This window comes from Mobula birostris, chromosome 10 (assembly GCF_030028105.1).
Source record: "Mobula birostris isolate sMobBir1 chromosome 10, sMobBir1.hap1, whole genome shotgun sequence".
Lineage (NCBI taxonomy): Eukaryota > Metazoa > Chordata > Chondrichthyes > Myliobatiformes > Myliobatidae > Mobula > Mobula birostris.
Genome location: NC_092379.1, coordinates 66,991,252 through 67,006,807, shown reverse-complemented (window position 1 = coordinate 67,006,807; position 15,556 = coordinate 66,991,252). Strand labels below are relative to the sequence as shown.

General features: G+C 43.8%; 1 long non-coding RNA gene across 1 annotated transcript in view; it reads right to left on the bottom strand.

Moving 5' to 3' along the window:
• Positions 1-15,556, bottom strand: part of LOC140204081 (uncharacterized) — a 38,747-nt gene that overhangs the window by 22,552 nt on the left and 639 nt on the right. The window contains exon 2 of the long non-coding RNA XR_011887517.1: positions 11,383-11,508. This is a non-coding gene — a long non-coding RNA (uncharacterized lncRNA). The remainder of the gene's footprint in view (positions 1-11,382; positions 11,509-15,556) is intronic.

The window sequence follows — 15,556 nt, the reverse complement described above, 5'->3', positions numbered from 1 at the left end:
TGAATGCCATCCAGAACCAAGACCACTTGTCTCAATGGTTAAGTTGCAATGTATAGACAATAGCCAAGCTGCAAGGCATTGATTTGTTCACGCAAGTATAGTAGAGATGGGACACTCTCAGCATGCAGAAGACCAAGGTCCTCTACCAGCCATCCCCCACTGTATCACATTGCCCTGAAATAATAAGCATTCCCAGAGAACCCTGGAAAACATGGACCACTTTCTGTACCTTGGAAAGGCAGGCATCGGTGATTAAGATGACCATGGCTTGAGCAAAGGGGTGATTGAAAATCAAACCCAGCAGTGAACTTTGTTCTCTCAATGCTTCTGAGCCCTGGACTACCTGCATTAGGAAGGTAGGTTAGATACCATCAAAGCTACTCTGCAAAGTCCTCCCAAGAAATTGGGCCACCTAAACCAATATTAGGGCCCTCTCCCAAGCAAATGACACCCAACACTGGGACCTGAGTTACTCTCCCATAGATACATTGTGCTGGGCACATTGCTCGAACACTCAACACAAGACAGGGATAGAGATTTAACAATGTGGTAACAAAGTCCCAATGAAGAAGTCACACAGACCACTGACTCCTGGGAATCTCTGGCCCACAATAGCCCAAAGTTGGGAGGAACTACTCAGGATTGTACAGAGAACAGAAGCACACAGAAGGCCTGTGTAATATTGCAAGTAAACAATATCTACCGACTCTACTTTGTCTATCCTGCCAGTTACTTCCTCAAAGATTTGTCATGCGAGTATGCCCCTTAAGGAAATAAAGTTGACTTTGGTCTATTTTACCATATGCCTCCAAAAACTCAGAATCTTCATTGTTAGTAATGGACTCTATAATATTGACAACTACTGAAGTCAGGCTAACTGGCCTATAATCTCCTCTTCTGTCTCCCTTCTTTTTAGAGTGGAGAGACATTTGCAATTTTCCAGTATTTTGGAACTATTCCAGAATCTAGTGATTCTTGAAAGATCACTACCAGTGTCTCCACAATCTCCTCAGCTACTCTTTCAGAACCCTGGGGTGTAGACCATCTGGTCCAGATGACCCATCTACCTTGAGACCTTACAGTTTCTCAAGCACCTTCTCCTTAGTAACAGTGACTACACTCACACCTGCCCCCTGGCACTCTTGAATTTCTGGCATACTGTTAGTGTCTTCCACAGACACAAAATACTTATTCGGTTTGCCCGCCATTTCTTTGTCCTCCTACTAATACCTCTCCAATTTCCAGCTGTCCAATGTCCACTCTTGCCTCAATTTTACTCTTTATATATCTGAAAAAAATGTTTGGTGTCCTCTTTTAGATTATTAGCTAGCTTATCTTTATATTTATTCTTTTCTCTCCTTTATTACTTTTTATAGCAATCTTCTATTGATGATTTTAAGAACTCCCTAGTGCTCCAGCTTCTACTAATTTTGGTTATATTGTTTGCCTCTGTTTGTTTTTATGCTGTCTTTGACTTCACTTATCAGCCACAGTTGCCTCATTCTCCTTTTAGAATGCCTCCTTTTCTTTGGGATGAACTGATCCTGCATCTTCCAGATTACTGCCAGAAAGTCCAGCCATTGCTACTCTTCATCATTTCTGTTAGTGTACTCTTCCAATCAACTTTGGCCAGCTCCTCTCTCGTGGAAAAAAAGAACAGGGCTTCACTTCCAGATGAGCTCAATGCCTTCTATCACAAAATGCTGGAGGAACTCAGTAAGCCGGGCAGCATCTATGGAAAAGAGTGCAGTCAACATTTTGGGCCAAGACCCTTCACCAGGACAGGGTCTCGGCTTGAAATAGCGCTTGTACTCTTTTCCATAGATGCTGCCTGGCCTGCTGAGTTCCTCCAGCATTTTGTGTGTGTCTCTTGGATTTCCAGCATCTGCAGATTTTCTCTTGTTTGTCAATGCCTCCCATGTTTGGTTTGATTACTGGAACAGCGAGGAACCATCGTGCACCCCCATGTCTCCCAATGATTTTTGGTCTCGGTATCTGAAGGTGACGTGCAGGCTGCCTTTAAGAGAGTGAACTAAAAGAAAGAATCCGGTCTGGACGGAGCACCTGGCTGAGTATGAAAGACCTGTACTGACCAGCTGGCTGGTGTATTCACTGATATCTTCAACCTCTCATTCCAGCAGTGTGTGGACCCACCTGCTTCAAGCAAGCTTAAATTGCCCAAGAAGAGCATGGTAACCTGTTTAAATGACTTGCCCAGTGGCACTTACATCCACAGTGATCACAAGATCACAAGACAAAGGAGCAGAAGTAGGCTATTCGACCCATCGAGTCTGCTCCGCAGCTGCACCATGAGCTAAACTATCCTCCCATCTAGTTCCAGTTTCCGGCTTTTTCCCCATATCCCTTGATACCCTGACTAAGTAGATACCTATCAATCACTTCCTTAAACACCCTCAATGATGGGGCCTCCACAGCTGTATGTGGCAACGAATTCCACAAATCCACGACCCCCTGGCTAAAAAAATTTCTCCTCATCTCTGTTTTAAATGGGTACCCTCTAATTCTAAGATTGTGGCCTCTTGTCCTGGACTCATCCACTATGGGAAACAGCCTTTCCACATATGCTCTGTTCAACTCTTTCAACATTTGAAATGTTTCTATGAGATCCCCTCTCATTCTTCTATACTCTAATGAATACAGTCCAAGAGCCGACAAACGCTCCTCATATGTTAGCCCCTGCATTCCAGGAATCATCTTCGTAAATCTTCTCTGAACTCTCTCCAACATCAGTACATCCCTTCTAAGATAGGGGGCCCAAAACTGCACACAGTATTCCAAATGAGGTCTCACCAGTGCCCCACAGTGATGAAGTGTTTTGAGTCTGTTGTTGAAGCATATCAGCACCTGTCTGAGTGGAGACTTGGATCCACTCCTATTCACCTACCCAAGTAACAGTTCTGCACTAGCTGCCATCACATTGGAACACAACATTGGAACATCTGCACCGCAAAGATGCATACATCAGGATGCTCTTTTATCAATTACAGCTCAGCATTTAACACTATCATCCCTTCCAAACTAATCAGTGAACTCCAAGACATGGGCCTCAATACCCCCTTGTGCAAATTGGATCCTGGATTTCCTCACTTGTAGACTCCAGTTAGTTTGGATTAAGGAAAACATCTCCTGTGCAATCTCCATCAGCACTAGAGCACCATAGGGATGTGTACTTATCCCTCTACTCTACTCGGTTTACATCTCTGACTGTGTGGCTAAGTACAGCTCCAACACCATGTACAAGTTTGCTGATGACACCACTGTTGTGGGCTGTATCAAAGGTGGTGATGAATCAGCAGATAGGAGGGAGATTGAAAACTTGGCTGAGTGGTGGAATACCAACAACCTCTCACTCAATGTCAATAAAACCAAGGGACTGATTGTAAACTTCAAGAGAGGGAAACCAGAGGTCCATGCACCAGTAATCATCAGATGACCAGAGGGGGAGAGGGTCAGTAACTATAAATACCTGGGTGTCACTATATCAGAGGGCTTGTCCTGGATCCATCATTAAAAAATTATTGTGAGGAAAGTCACGACAACACATCTACTTCCTCAGGAATCTGTGGAGATTTAACAGGCCATCAAAAACCTTGACAAACTCCTATCAATCTGTGGTGGAAATTGTGCTGGCTGCCTGACAGCCTGGTATGGGAACACCAATGCCTTTGAGTAGAAAGTCCTACAAACGGTAGTGGTTTTGGCCTTGTACATCACAGGTGAAACCCTCCCAGCCATTTAACACATTTTCATGAACGTTGCTGTAAAAAAGCAGCATCTGTCATGAAAGATCCTCACCACCCAGGAGATGCTCTTTTCTCACTGCTGCCACCAGGTAGAAGGTAGAGGAGCCTCAGGACTTGCACTATCAGATTCAAGAACAGTTACTACCCCTCAACCATCAGGCTCTTGAACAAAAGGGGATAACTACACTTATTTAAGAACTCTTTTATCTTGTTATTTCATGCTTGTTTTTTTTTTGCTATTTACTTATATCTGTATTTGCACAGCTTGTTGTTCATTGATCCTGTTTACAGTTATTGTTCTATAGATTTGCTAAGTATGCCCGCAGGAAAAAGAATCTTAAAGCTATATGCGATTACATGTATGTATTCTGATAATAATTTTTACTTTTTTTTTGAAGCTGTCTCATCAAATCTGGATCATTACTCAACACCCAATCCAGAATTGTGTTTACCCAGTGGGCACAACCAAAAGCTGCTCTAAAATCATCTAATAGGCACTCCACGAACACCTTCTCTTGGGATCCAGCTCCAACCTGATTTTCCCAATCACCACTCTTATATCAGCTGTTAGGATTACCTTGCGAGCAGGGGAACAAACCTTTATGAACTTTGGTTTTAATTGGTCGCGTTGGCTCTGTATGAATTTGTGTAATTGCATTGCCATCTGAAGTCACACTACAGGTTCCCACTGAGGGACCCAATGTCTTGGCTCAGCTTACCCCAGAAGTTTAACCCCACTCACGGCTGCCACTGCAGAACTGAACTAAGTTAGAGGTTCATCCCTTGTGTCATATGCCCAGCTTGGAGGGCAGGGAGTGTCCCATTTCTCAATCACCCTAAGGCAAGCTACTTCCATGGCATTTGTGGGGTCTTCTTGAAGACCACTTACTAATACTACGATTGTTAATAAAGAACTCAGGTTCTCTTTCTTTGTTGTCCCCTCTCCCTCTCCCTCCATTCTGTCACTCCTCCCCTCCCACTTCTGCTAACACTTAATTCTATCATGTTAGATGCGTTCTTTGCTATCTTTTCTCCCTGCTCTTTTTCCCTGATATAGCGGAATCAGGTTTGATCTGATTCCCATCCTGTTTGTGTCTTCTGATGCTTTGCTCTTTGACAGCATATAAATATTTTAATGAGACATCATTCACTGTTCTAAACCCTTTCTTGTTTCAGGGTACTTCTATATATCATAGAGTCATCCAGAAGGAGTAGGCTTCTCAGCCCACCTGTACTATCTATATTAATCCCATTTATTCTCCCCACACTCCACCTACAATCCTCCTGGATCCTACTGCTCAGTTATACACTAGGGACAAATTACAACAGTCAATTAATCTTCCAACCTACACATCTATGAAATTGCAAGGGAAACAAGGGCACCTGGGGTAAATCCACACACACTCACTGAGAACATACAAACTCCGCATCTCCATGCTGAAATACCAGATATCTGGTTTGAATCCAGGTCACTGGAACTGTGAGACACTGCCAATGTGCTGACCAGTATCATTGTTGAATCTGAAACTGAGGTACAAGGCTTAGGAGATGTAATGTATCACAAGGCCCATTCAAGGACAAGTCACTTGATTTTGAATTTGCAAAATTAAAATGGGCATGTTTAGAAATAATAATTGACTCTTAGAGAAAATTACAGTTATGATTATATCAAACTGCTTTGATGAAAAAACAAACTTTAAGAATTTACAGCAATTGACAAGACCCACAAATAATTTTAAACATGAAATTCACTCCCATTTCTTGATAATACATTTCATTAAGTAAATGTATTACATTCTATCTCAATCAACTATGTACATTTGAGTGAGTCAAAGAAATTGCTATTTTGTTATCCGGCATGTCAGGAATTTTAACTGTTATTTTGGGGATTACATTCCATGTTATCACCCATTTATGTATAATCAAGCCAACGGTTTAATGTGACTGAATCATTTAAATTCATTCTTTTATTATAAGAGATAATGAGAGCTTTAACCAATGACTTCATTTGGTGCTTTGGGTGATGAGCAATGTTCATATTCATCATCTCCCATTATTCATAACAAGTATGAATTAAGGAATGTTTGTATTAGGTTATGTTGACTATGGATCAGTGTGATTACACTTTTGTCTTATACAAGTTCAATTATTGCTGAGCTGTCAGGACATTGTTGAAGGTATTAAATTTGGGTCCAAATGTTAATGTAGAACATATATCAGCTCTCTCTAGGAAAATGCAGAATATCTGTGCTATCATTCAAAAAAGAAGTATGGAGAATCAAGCATGAACATCAGCTGTTATTTCCTTTGCATCTGGTGTCACTAAAAGATTGCACAACTTAGGGGGAACAAAAGGTGTTGTTCTGCTCAAGACGCATTTAACATGGAGTCAGCTAACACAGTGCCCAGGTTGGGAAATTGTACCCCTGACCTCCTGGTGGGATATTTGTTCACCCTAGCAATTGTTTTCAAGCTAACATATCCTCCTCCCATTCCCTCAACACTGAACCATCCATATTTGAAGTAGCATCAATACCCAGTAACTGGAAGAGTTCCATTTGTCTCGTTGTATATCATCTTAAGAGCTGGCTGCTGAAGTCACAGCTGCTAGTCTGAGAGATGGTAGATGTGAAGTTTTGCAATATAATGAAAGCATAGGGGCATGCTGAGACTAGCACACAGTGTGGTGTTATCCAACAACTCTTTATTGTGAAACTAATCTTCATGCTTTTAATGGAACTGCAAAAACACCATATGGGTGATAAACAGCACTCTTAATGACAAAATATAATTGAAGAGAAATTTTTAAACCATCACGTTAATATTTATGGGATCTTGTTGTGAATACGTGTTTCCTACATTACACCAATCAGCAACTAAAGGGTATTTTGTTATTTGTAATACCCTTAGAACTAAACAGACCTTTCAGCCCACTGAGTCCATGTTTAATCTTCGCTCAATCTCATCAACTCGCTCACCTACTGTACACACCAGGAAAAATCTACAGCAGTCATCAAATTGCACAACTTGGGATGAGGGAGGACCTACAAATCTATCAGGAATGCAATACTAGTCCAAAATTGACTCCCAGACTAGATGTTAATTGTGGCAGAGTTTACATGCTGATAAGAGCATTGCCGACAACATCGCATCCCCTCTCAATGAGCTTACTGCACTCTGTGTGTGAAAGGTACTGGAATGTTATCACCTGTCCTGTCAGTCTGCAACCCAGGGTCACTGTTGCTTCAGAGAGTAAACCCCTGGAAAGCATCTGGCCAGGGCCTTGTCCTTAGATCCAGTGCAGATCAGCTGGTAAGGGTATTTGCAGACATTTTTAATCTCTCCCTGCTTCACTGTGAGGTTCCCAGCTGCCTGAAGACCACTATCATTTTTGCCTAAGAAGATCAATGTGCCTAAATGATTACTAATCTGTGGCTACGACATACACCATCATGAATTGTTTCAAGAGGCTGACCATGGCACACATTAACCCCAGCCTCCCAACCTCAAACCAATGCAATTTGCTGATCACTAAAACAGGTCGATGGAAAATGCTATCTCCGTGGCCCTACACTGTTCTCTGGAACATCTGATCAGTAAAGACAGCTATGTTAGAGTATTTAAACGCAAACAACAGGAATTCTGCAGATGCTGGAAATTCAAGCAACACACATCAAAGTTGCTGGTGAACGCAGCAGGCCAGGCAGCATCTGTAGGAAGAGGTGCAGTCGACGTTTCAGGCCGAGACCCTTCGTCAGGACTAACTGAAGGAAGAGTGAGTAAGGGATTTGAAAGTTGGAGGGGGAGGGGGAGATCCAAAATGATAGGAGAAGACAGGAGGGGAAGGGATAGAGCCAAGAGCTGGACAGGTGATAAGCAAAAGGGGATACGAGAGGATCATGGGACAGGAGGTCCGGGAAGAAAGATGGGGGGGGGGGACCCAGAGGATGGGCAAGAGGTATATTCAGAGGGACAGAGGGAGAAAAAGGAGAGTGAGAGAAAGAATGTGTGCATAAAAATAAGTAACAGATGGGGTACGAGGGGGAGGTGGGGCCTTAGCAGAAGTTAGAGAAGTTGATGTTCATGCCATCAGGTTGGAGGCTACCCAGACGGAATATAAGGTGTTGTTCCTCCAACCTGAGTGTGGCTTCATCTTTACAGTAGAGGAGGCCGTGGATAGACATGTCAGAATTGGAATGGGATGTGGAATTAAAATGTGTGGCCACTGTCCGCCAGAGAAAGCAGGATCTCCCAGTGGCCACACATTTTAATTCCACATCCCATTCCCATTCTGACATGTCTATCCACGGCCCCCTCGTTCCCCATCTGTTACTTATTTTTATGCACACATTCTTTCTCTCACTCTCCTTTTTCTCCCTCTGTCCCTCTGAATATACCTCTTGCCCATCCTCTGGGTCCCCCCCCCCCCGTCTTTCTTCCCGGACCTCCTGTCCCATGATCCTCTCGTACCCCTTTTGCCAATCACCTGTCCAGCTCTTGGCTCTATCCCTTCCCCTCCTGTCTTCTCCTATCATTTTGGATCTCCCCCTCCCACTTTCAAATCTCTTACTAACTCTTCCTTCAGTTAGTCCTGACGAAGGGTCTTGGCCTGAAACGTCAACTGCACCTCTTCCTAGAGATGCTGTCTGGCTTGCTGCGTTCACCAGCAACTTTGATGTATGTTAGAGTATTGTTTATTGACTACAGCTCCACCTACAACACTAAAATTTCAGGAGAACTCATCTCCAAATTCACAGATCTGGTAGTCTATGTGTTCCTTTGCAAATGGATCCCTACTTCCTGACAACAGACTGCAATCAGCAAGGATAGGCAGCAAACTTCCATCATGATGACCCAAAATACTGATGTCATGCAAGGCTGTGTCCTCAGTTCCCAACTCCTCTCTACACATTTTACAACCAAATCCTGCATTAGCTCCATCTACAAATTTTCAGATGATACCACTGCAGCGTGCTATATCCCAAATCACAATGAACTGGAGCACAGGAAGGGGATAGAGCTTTGAGCAACATGGTGTCACAACATGGTCTCACCGTCAGCAAAACAAAAAAAATGATCATTGAGTTCAGGAAGGGGCACATACACAAGCTCCTACTGACCATAAAATCATAAGAGAAAAGAGCAGAATTGAGCCTTTCGGCCCATCAAGTATGCTCCACCATTTCATCACGGCTGATCCATTTTCCCTCTCAACCCCATTCTCCTGCCTTCTCCCTGTAAACTTTCATACACTGTCTAATCGAGAACATATCAACCTCTGCCTTAGATACACCCAATGACCTGGCTTCCACAGTTGCCTATGGCAACAAATTCCACAGATGCACCACCCTCTGGCTAAAGAAAATCCTCCTCATTTCCATTCTAAATAAACATGCCTCTATCCTGAGGCTGTGCCCTCTGGTCCTAGACTTCCCCACTATAGGACATATCCTCTCCACATCCACTCTCTCTCGGCCTTTCAACATTCAACAGGTTTCAATGAGGTCCCCCTTCATTCTTCAAAATTCCAGCGAGTACAGGCACAAAGCCATCAAACTTTGTGGAGAGATGAAGATGAGAAGACGGTGGCGCGACGCAGCGCGCGCGGCCACTCCGGTGATGAATATCTGTTATCTGTCAAGTAGGGCACAGTACACAATTCTGATTTGATGGAGGCAGACATGAGAGCACGGAGGAACATCTGGTGAAACTTCTGAAATGCCTGTTTCGCTGCCACTGCTACTGTGTGATCCGACATCTCCGGAGGGGAAGGCCCCGAATCCTCCGCTTTGCTCGTTGCTCGGCGGCCAGGGCGGGGTCGAAGCGCTCGGCAGAGGATGGTGCTCGGTATCAGCGGGCTGGTTGGAGGCTCGAGTTTTTCGGACGGACTCAGAGTCGGCTGTGGTCGGGTGCTTCCAGGGTGCTGCATCGGCAAGTTTGCGGCGCTGGTGGTTCATGGCAGGGAGAGTTTCTCCCTTCTACCATCTGGGTGAGATGATGGGGCTATCGGGACTTTGAGTCTTTTTTTTTACCGTGCCCATGGTCTGCTTTTATCAAATTATGGTATTGCTTTACACTGTTGTAACTATATGTTATAATTATGTGGTTCTTGTCAGTTTTAGTCTTGGTCTGTCCTGTGTTTCTGTGATATCATACTGGAGGAACATTGTATCATTTTTTAATGCATGCATTTCTAAATGACAATAAACGAGGATTGAGTGTCCTCATAATCTAATCTAATCTAAAACACTCGTCAAACGATAATCTCCTCTGAACTCTCTCAAATGTCAGCACATCTTTCATGGATAAGGACCCCAAAACTGCTCACAATGTTCCAAGTGAGGCCTCACCAGTGCCTTATAAAGCTTCAGCATAACATCCTTGCTTTTATATTCTAGTCCTCTCAAAATGAATGTTAACATTGCATTTGCCTTCCTCGCCACCGAGTCAATCTGCAAGTTAATCTTTAGGGAATCCTGTTCAAGGACTCTGAAGCCCCTTTGCACATTGCATGTTTGAATGTTCTGCCTGCTTAGACAATAATCTTCACCTTATACTGAAGTGCATGACTATACACTTCCCAACCCTGTATTCCATCTGCCACTTCTTTTCCCTTTCTCCTAAACTGTCTAAGACTTTCTGCAGCCTCCCTGCCTTCTCAAATCTACCAGCCCCTCCACTTATCTTCATATTGTCTGCAAACTTGGCCACAAAGCCATCAATTTTGTCACACAAATCATTGACGTGTAACGTAAAAAGAAGTAGTCCCAGCACCGACCCCTGTGGAACACCACTTGTTACTGGCAGCCAACCAGAACAGACTCCCTTTATTCCCACTCTTTGCCTCCTGTCAATCAGCCACTGCTTTATCCATGCTAGTATCTTTCCTGCAATACATGGTCTCTTGTCTTGTTAAGCAGCCTCATGTGCAACACCTTCTTAAAGGCTTTCTGAAAATCCAACTACACAATATCCACTGATTCTTTTTTGTTTATCCTGCTTGTTATTTACTCAAAGAATTCCAACAGATTTGTCAGGCCAGAGTCTACCTTAAGAAAACTAGGCTATCTTCGGCCTATTTTATCATGTGCCTCCAAGTGCCCTCAGAACTCATCCTTAACAATCAACTCCACATCTTCTCGACCTCTGAGGTGAGACTAACTGGCCTATAATGCCCTTTCTTCTGCCTCTCTCCCTTCTTGAAGAGAGGAGTGACATTTGCAATATTCCAGTCCAGAATCTCGTGATTCTTGAAAGATAATTATGAATGCCTCCATAATCTCTTCAGCTAACTCTTTCAGACCTCTAGGGTGTACACCACCTGATTCACCTGACTAATCTATCTTCAGACCATTCAGTTCCCCAAGCAATTTTTCCCCATTAATAGCAATTGCACTCATGTATACCCCCTGACACTCTCAAACTTCCAGCGTACTGCTAATGTCTTCCACAGTGAAGATAGATGCAAATATTAATTCATCCGCCATTTCCTTGTCCTGCATTACTACCTCTCCAGTGTCATTTTCCAGCGGTCCAATATTTACTTTCACCTCTCTTTCACTCTTAATTTATCCAAAAAAACTTTTGCTATGCTCTTTGATATTATTGGTTAGCTTACCTTCATATTTCATCTTTTCCCTCCTTACCAACGCACGCAAAATGCTGGAGGAACTTGGCAGGCCAGGCAGCATGTCTGGAAAAGAGTAAATAGTCGATGTTTTCGGGCCAAGACTCTTCATCAGAACTGGAGGGAAAAAGATGAGAGGTCAGAGTAAGAAGGTGTGGGGAGAAAGAAATACAAGGTAGTAGGTGATAGGTGAAACCGGGAGGGGGGAGGGGGTGAAAGAAATAAAGGGGAACCTGATAGGAGAGGACAGAAGGCCATGGAAGAAAGGGAACGGGGAGGAGAATCAGAGAGTACTGATGGGCAGGTAAGGAGATAAGATGAGAGTGAGAAATTGGAATGGAGAATGGTGAAGGAGAAGGGGGCCATTACCGGAAGTTGGAGAAATTGATGATCATGCCATCAGGTTGGATGCTACCCAGACAGAATATAAGGCATTGCTCCTCCAACCTGAGTGTGGCCTGATCGTGGCAGTAGAGGCGTCTATGGACTGACATGTCGGAATGGAAATGGGAAGTAGAATTAAAATGGGTGGCCACTGGGAGATACCGCTTTTTCTGGCAGGTGCTTGGCAAAGCAGTCTCTCATTCTACATCCGTTCTCACTGATATACAGAAGGCCATGCCAGGAGTGCTATATACAGTAGATGACCCCAACAAACTCACAGGTGAAGTATCGCCTCACCTGGAAGAGCCAAAAGACTTACAGGTGAAGTGTTGCCTCACTCACAGGTGAAGTGTTCCCTCCTATAGCTATTTTAGTTGCTTTCTGTTATTTTTTAAATCCTTCCAAACTTCTACCTTCCCATTATTTTTTTCTCTATTATATGCCCTCTATTTTGTCCGTATGTTGTTTTAGACTTCCCTTGTCAGCCAAGATTGTGTCATCCTGTCTTTCTTCTATGGGATGTATACATCCTGTGCCTTCAAAATTTCTCCCAGAAACTCCAGCCATTGCTGTTCTGCAGTCATCCCTGCCAGTGACCCTTCCAATCAACTTTGCCAGCACGTCTGTCATGCCTTTATAATTCCCTTTTCTCCACTGTAACACTGATACATCTGACGTTAGCTTTTTCCTCTCAAATTGGAGGGCGAAGACAATTATGATCACTGCTTCCTAGGAGTCCCTTTACCTTAAGCTCCCTAATGAAACCCAGTTCATTACACATCACCCAATTCAGACTAGTCTTTCCCCTAGTGGGATCAATGATATTGGAGTTAAGAGGGTTGAGATGTTTAAGGTCCTCAGGGAGCTAATGAAATTTTGCATGTTGGTTTTGACCCTCACCAATTTTTATTGATGTGCCATATAAAGCATCCTATCTGTGTACATCATGGCTTTATATGGCAACTGCTCTGCCTGTGACCACAATAAAATGCAGAGAGTTGTGGGCACAGTTAAGAACATCTCGAAAACCAACCTTGCATTCATGAACTCCGTCTACATTTCTCACCGCTGCTGTAAAACAGCGTACAATGCCAAAGAGTTCACCCACCCTGGACATTCTTTCAACTCCCCCCTCCCATTGGGACGAAGATACAAGATCCTGAAATTCCATACTACCAGGCTCAAGGATGTCTTCTATCTGTATGCAAGGAGACAGTCCACTGTTCAGGACAAGACCCTTAACAGTGTTGCTGAGCAGGGATACCTTGGGGGTCCAAATTCATAACTCCTTGAAAGTGGCTACACAGGTTGCTCGGGTGGTTACGAAGGCTTATGGAATGCCTACTTTTATTGGTCAAGGCATTGAGTTTAAAAGTCAGGAGGTTATGTTGCAACCTTATAGAACTCTGGTTAGCCCACACCTTGAGTATTGCATACGGTTCTGGTCACCCCTATAAGAAGGATGTTGAGGCTTTGGAAAGGGTACGGAAGAGCTTTACTAGGTTGCTGCCTGGTCCAGAGGGCACTTGCTATCATGTGAGGCTGGACAAACTTGGGTTGTTCTCTCTGGTTTCACGGAGGCTGAGGAGAGATCTGATAGAGGTTTATAAGATTATGAGAGGCATAGATAGAACAGACAAGGTGTATCTTTTTCCCAGCGTACAAATGTCTGATACCAGAGGGCATGCATTGAAGACTGGAGGGGGTAGGTTCAAAGGGGATGTGAGGGGTAAGTATGTCGTGAGTTACTCAGAGAGTGGTGGATGCCTGGAATTCACTGCCTGGTCTGGTGGTTGAGGCAAATACATTGGAGGCTTTTAGATAGATACATGAATATGAGGAAGATAGTGGGATATGGCCATTGTGTCGGGGGAAGGGATTAGCTGTGTGAGAATAGGACCAATCAGCAGTGAGTGTGGAAACGTGTGCATGGAGGTAGTGGAGGTACTTAATGAATACTTTATTTCAGTATTCCCCAGTGAAAAGGACCTTGGCAATAATCGGGATGCCTTACAGTGGACTGAAATGCTTGAGTGTATAAACATTAAGAAAGAGGATGTGCTGGAGCTTTTGAAAGGTAACAAGTTAGATAAGTTACCAGGACCGGACGAGATGTACCCCAGGCTACTGTGGGAAGCGAGGAAGGGGATTGCTGAGCCTCTGGCGATGATCTTTGCATCATCAATAGGGACGGGAGAAGTACTAGAGGATTGGAAGGTTGCAAATGTTGTTCCCTTGTTCAAGAAAGGGAGTAGAGATAACCCAGGAAATTATTGACCAATGAGTCTTACTTCAGTGGTGGGCAAATTGCTGGAGAAGATCCTAAAAGGCAGGATTTATGAGCATTTGGAGAGACATAATCTGATTAAGGATAGTTAGCATGGCTTTGTCAAGGGCAGGTCTTGCCTTACGAATTTGTTTGTATTCCTTAAGGATGTAACAAAACACACTGATGAAGGTAGAGCAGTGGGTATGGTGAATATGGATTTTAGTAAGGCATCTGATAAGGTTCCCCATGCGAGGCTCATTCAGAAAGTAATGAGGCATGGGATCCAAGGAGACTTTGCTTCGTGAATCCAGAATTGCTCTCAGAAGGCAAGGGGTGGTTGTAGATGGTTCATATTCTGCATGGAGGTTGGTGACCAGTAGTGTTATACAGGGATCTGTTCTGGACCCCTCCTCTTTGTGATTTTTCAGGTGAGGAAGTAGAAGGGTGGGTTAGTAAGTTTGGTGATGACACAAAATTGAGGGTGTTGTGGATCATTTGGAGGGTTGTCAGAGGTTACAGTGCAACATTGATAGGATGCAGAATTGGGCTGAGAAGTAGCAGATGGTGTTCAACCCAGATAAGTGTGAACTGGTTCATTTCGGTAGGTCAAATTTGAAGACAGAATATAAAATTAATGATAAGACTCTTAGCAGTGTGGAGAATCAGTGAGAACCTGGGGTCCGTGTCCATAGTATGCTAAAAGCTGCTGCGCAGGTTGACAGTGTTGATAAGAAGGCGTATGGTGTGTTGGCCTTCATCAACCGTGCGAGTAAGTTCAAGAGCCGTGAGGTAATGTTATAATACCTTAGTTAGACCTCACTTGGAGTACTGTGTTCAGCTCTGATCACCTCACTATGGGAAGGATGTAGATACTATAGACAGAGTACAGAGGAGATTTACAAGGATGTTGCCTGGATTGGAGAGCATGCCTCATGAGAATAGGTTGAGTGAACTTGGCCTTTTCTCCTTGGTGCAACAGAGAATAAGAAATGACCTGATAGAGGTGTATAGGATGTTGAGAGGTATTGATTGTGTGGATAGGCAGAGGCTTTTTCCCAGGGCTGAAATGGCTAACATGAGGGGGCATAGTTTTAAGGTGCTTGGAAGTAGGTACAAGGAGGATGTCAGAGGTTAGGTTTTCATGGAGAATGGTGGGTGTGCAGAATGTACTGTCGGCAGTGGTGGTGGAAGTGGATACAATAGGGTCTTTTAAGAGCCTTTTAGGTAGGTACATGGAGCTTTGAAAAATAGAGGGCGATGCGCTAGGGAAAATCTAGGCAGTTTCTGGAGTAAGGTACATTGTTGGCACAACATTGTGGGCCGAAGGGCCTGTAATGTGCTGTAGAGTTCTATGTTCTATCCTGTATTGAACGGTTCCTTTGAACGATGAAATGGACTCTATACCTCACAACCTACCTCGTCACGGCATCGCACCTATCTACCTACGCTGCACTTTCTTTGTAAATAATGCATTTTGTTATGTTACCTACTTGTACTACTTCAAAGGAACAC